The sequence below is a fragment of the Nannobrachium achirus genome (assembly GCF_963921795.1).
Source record: "Nannobrachium achirus genome assembly, chromosome: 24".
NCBI classification, from domain to species: domain Eukaryota; kingdom Metazoa; phylum Chordata; class Actinopteri; order Myctophiformes; family Myctophidae; genus Nannobrachium; species Nannobrachium achirus.
The window spans coordinates 46,877,204-46,882,203 of NC_137831.1; the positions used below are offsets into that span (position 1 = coordinate 46,877,204).

Consider the following 5,000-nt stretch of genomic DNA (forward strand, 5'->3'; position numbering starts at 1 on the left):
ACACAGACTCTCTTTACTCAACACCTGACTGAAAGAGGTGAATCTCTCTCGATGATCAGGGTAACCTTGGTGTTGTCCTGTTAGAGTCACCTTTCTGTCCTCCTCTGACAGGGAGAGGTTGTTGTGCGCTATGTTCTCATCCAGTGAGAGTGAACAGGAATCTGTGAGAAAACACATGACAAAACATCACAACTAATTAAAACATCATCAATATTATTATTGTTGTTGTTTATAGAGTTTAGAGTGTTATTGTCACCGTGGGGGGGGGGGGGGGGGGGCATTGCTTCCATTAACCCATTGAGGAGAGGAGAGGAGAGGAGAGGAGAGGAGAGGAGAGGAGGTGGGGGGAGGGGAGGGGAGGGGAATATATACCTGTACTTATGGTACAGGTATATATTATAACCCTATAACCCTAAAACCCTATAACCCTAACCCTAACCCTATAACCCTATAACCCTAACCCTATAACCCTATAACCCTATAACCCTAACCCTATAACCCTAACCCTATAACCCTATAACCCTAACCCTATAACCCTAACCCTATAACCCTAACCCTATAACCCTATAACCCTAACCCTAACCCTATAACCCTATAACCCTAACCCTATAACCATAACCCTATAACCCTATAACCCTAACCCTATAACCCTAACCCTATAACCCTATAACCCTAACCCTAACCCTATAACCTTATAACCCTAACCCTATAACCCTATAACCCTAACCCTATAACCCTAACCCTATAACCCTAACCCTATAACCCTAACCTAACCCTATAACCCTAACCCTAACCCTAACCCTATAACCCTATAATCCTAACCCTATAACCCTAACCTAACCCTATAACCATAACCCTAACCCTGTGAGTGAGTGTGTGTGTGTGTGTGTGTGTGTGTGTGTGTGTGTGTGTGTGTGTGTGTGTGTGTGTGTGTGTGTGTGTGTGTGTGTGTGTGTGTGTGTGTGTGTGTGTGTGTGTGTGTGTGTGTGTGTGTGTTTAAGGCAGAAAAAAATCATAAACAGAAAACAGGAGTGGACAAACCCAAGGCTAGAACCATGTATCTTTTACCAAAAATACATAAAGATCCAGCCAGTTGGACAATTCCCTACGAAATTCCAACAGGGCGTCCGATTATCTCAGACTGCGGTTCTGAGACTTACGGTACGGCTGAATTCATAGAATATCACCTTAACCCCTTATCCATAAGACACAAGAGCTATATTAAGGATTCCTATCATTTTGTGGAAATAATAAAGAACATTGTCATTCCAAAGAATGCGATATTATTTTCGATAGATATTGACAGTCTATACACAAATATTGACACAAACGCAGGGCTACAAGCCATCAAGGACATATTGCGGAAATACCCGGACAGAAGGCGACCAGACAAAGAGCTTGGAAAAAGATTTAACAAAAAATGATTTCCAATTTAATGGCAGGACGTTTCTCCAAATCAGTGGAACAGCGATGGGCAAACGGTTTGCCCCCTCACTGGCCAACATCTACATGGCATCCTGGGAGGAATCAGTAATGGAAAGATGTCCACTCAAACCATCACATTATTACAGATACCTGGATGACATATTGGAGGAATCAGTAATGGAAAAATGTCCACTCAAACCATCACATTATTACAGATACCTGGATGACATAAATGGGCCACGTGGGAATACACCATGGAGGAATTCCAGGATTTTATTACAATCCTAAACACACATCACAGAACAATAACAGTCAGATATGTCACAGACATGACACAAATTGATTTTTTGGACATCACTACATACACGGGTAAAAATTTTGACACAACCTGAAAACTTGACCTGAAAGTATTCTTCAAAGCTACGGATACACACGCTTTATTACATAAGAGCTCGTTCCACCCACCACACTGCTTTTCAGGAATAGTCAAGTCACAGCTACTGCGCTTTAACCCTTAAGTTCTGTTCAGATTCACTACACCTTCGTTCTGTTCGGGTCATTTTGACCCGGTGGATATTTGGTTTAAAAAAAACAACACTAATATAAATTTTAACTTAACAAATCATCATGATACATTGACTTTGACTCAATACCAAACAATTCATATGATATATTTGGTAAATGTTTGCATTTCTGCTTTGCTATATCACATTAAACACTGAAAGAGCTAGGCGTTTTTACTGATTTAGCTGAAATCCATGTAAAAAAACTACTTCATTTAATACTGGGCAATATTGCTCATGCTTATAGGAAGGGGGGGAGGGTTCGGAATGGGGCTTCGGAAGGGGGTTGTTAGAAGTGGGGGTGACTGTGTGTCTGTGTTTTGGCATAATACTGTGTATTTCTGTGCTTCCGGGTCAAAATGACCCGAACAGCACTTAAGGTTCAAAAAATATGAGGGGGGTGTAGCATGGGTGTAGTGCAAAAATATTTTTTTTACATGTTCATCTCAGAAGAATCTTTAAGGCCAGTGAGTTTCAGGTGGAAACATTTTTAACTTCTACCTTTTTTTTCCAAATGAAAATGTAAAACGGGTCAAAATGACCCGAACAGCACTTAAGGGTTAAACGGATTTGTACCCCCCCCCCCCCAAAAAAAAAGACTTTGAAACAGCATGTAAAATTCTTTTCAAAGCCCTAAGGGAACGAGGCTACACAAGAACTTACCTAAGAAAGGCCTACAGCACCTTTGAGGAGGTCAAAATCAGGGACCACCTTTTAGCCTTAATAACAACTTATTCCAGCCAAAGCATATTGGCCAACAAACGCCTGAAAAGCTACTTTGAAAATAGGCAGAATAATCTACTACAGAATTACAAGATAATCTCAGCCTATTGCAAAAATAAAAACTTAAAGGACTACCTGGTCCGTAGTAACTTGAAACAAAGTAACAGGGCTACAAAACCAACTCCAAGTTATTTTAGCCCACAGAAACAAATTATAAATAGAGCAAACAGAAAAGTAGTTGGAATTAAACAAATTATACCCTACAACACACAAAATGTGATATACCTTATCACTTGTGACATTTGCAGACTGCAGTATATTGGATAAACGGGAAAACTCCATAGCATGCAGGCTTAACCAGCATCGCTATAATATTAATAACCATAAAGAAACACATTTACTTATTGTAAAACACTATTTAACACATGGGATCCAAGCCCTTAAGGTGAGGAAATTCCAAGAACAGGAATGGATCAAAAGACTAGATACTAGATACCCAGGAGGGCTAAATCTATAAAAGTTAAACACTCTACCTACACAATCCCTAACACAAAGGCCCCAAATGCCTTTGTGATTAAACAACAATGAGCCTACTTGGCCTTTGTCATGCCTAGGGAGTGGGTGCCACAACACACCCTAACCATAACAATGACCCAAGTGATGGACCATTATCACACCTGGAATCCTTTGTTATGCCTAAAACAGAGGACTTGGGGATTAACACAAACTCAAAAAATTGAGATTTGAATAAACCTTACAAGCCTAGTCATACTTGAAGCAAGTGGTCCTGACTGTCATACAACAGTCAGTACTACTTACTTAATCTCCAAGGAGACCTTTTGAAACCTATTGAAACGTAAAATGAATAGAATGAGAATTATCATGGCATTTATCGATTGCATCCACCACGGCTTCGTAACTCGCGCGGCGCTACGCCGGCCACGGCCGGCAGCCCTGGCCCGCTCTAAGGTCCGCTGGCCTTCACGCCGCTTGCAATGTCATGGACAATAACTGTGACATCTATTATTGGTGAGAATAGGCTAAAATGTTTTGGAATCTTTCTTAGTTTCAAAGAATGGCGCGTGCAACCATTCTCTCGGGACTGGGTACATTAGGGAACCACAAACAGTGTTTCTTGATGTGACAATCCCGATTGAACTCAAAACCCTCTACCTAAACCTATAACCCTAATCATAGCCCTAACAGTCTCACACATAAAACCCACAGGACATAAACTACAAGATGACCTGTATGATTTTATGAACTAGGGGAACCAACCCAATCTAAAATTGCAACATTCTTTCTTTTTAAAAAACAAGATGGCGAAAGCACTATTCTCTATACTGCATCTTAGGCATTGACTTTGCCTAGGACAATATATTGAAGTCTTCACTCCCTAACCTAACCCTGTGTGTGTGTGTGTGTGTGTGTGTGTGTGTGTGTGTGTGTGTGTGTGTGTGTGTGTGTGTGTGTGTGGTGACAGAATACATAACTGTGTTACAAGGTCACAAAGCGTTGCGGACGTGACACATTGTGAGCTTGTAAATCATCTATTTTGTATGTGCGCAGCCCCGTACGACAGACCAAGTATACATTCACTACTAACAGCTGTTTGGAGAAAGACCTACTGTAACATAATGATATTCTTTGGGCGTGTCATCACATCTCCATACCGTCCAAAACCCAACTTTTCTTCAGAGAGTTCCGACTTTCCTACGTGCAGATTTCTGAACTCTAATTCTGGGTAGTGCTTTTCAGAAGTTGCTTATGACGTCATTTTCTAGTTGAAACAGACCTTTCTGAGTGTATGGACAGGCCTTTAACCACTTTCATCGTCACTTTTGTATTGCAAAATAGCCGATCTACAAGCTCACAACGTGACCCATCGAGTTGTGAGCTTGTAGATCTGGTAAATAGTTAACTATATGAGGCGTCTTACTAGTATGTACAATAACTATTAATAAGTATGTACAATCTAAGCCTGTAACGGTTCACTAAATTCACAGTTCAGTTTGCCACCATATTTAAGGGTTACGGTTTGATATTATTTTCGATACGGCAAAAAGTATAAATGCCAGAAGAATTTCAGAATAAGAGAAATGAAAGTGAAACCACTGTAACACTCTGTCCATCCGATTTCTGTTTGTATCTATCTGTCTCTCACACTTGTACGCACTCACGTTTGCACGCACGCACGCACGCACGCACGCACGCACGCACGCACGCACGCACGCACGCACGCACACACACACACACACACACACACACACACACACACACACACACACA

At 41.1% G+C, this 5,000-nt stretch overlaps 1 protein-coding gene and 1 pseudogene across 2 annotated transcripts in view; both read right to left on the reverse strand.

Moving 5' to 3' along the window:
- Positions 1 to 5,000, reverse strand: part of LOC308280335 (NACHT, LRR and PYD domains-containing protein 3-like) — a gene marked incomplete at both ends in the record, with an annotated part of 149,630 nt that overhangs the window by 126,694 nt on the left and 17,936 nt on the right. The gene's annotated exons all lie outside the window — the stretch shown is intronic.
- LOC308309370 (protein NLRC3-like) overlaps positions 1 to 5,000 on the reverse strand; it is a 19,298-nt pseudogene that overhangs the window by 4,840 nt on the left and 9,458 nt on the right. Inside the window, exon 8 of the transcript in view lies at positions 9 to 161. The product of the transcript in view is annotated as a protein NLRC3-like (transcript). The remainder of the gene's footprint in view (positions 1 to 8; positions 162 to 5,000) is intronic.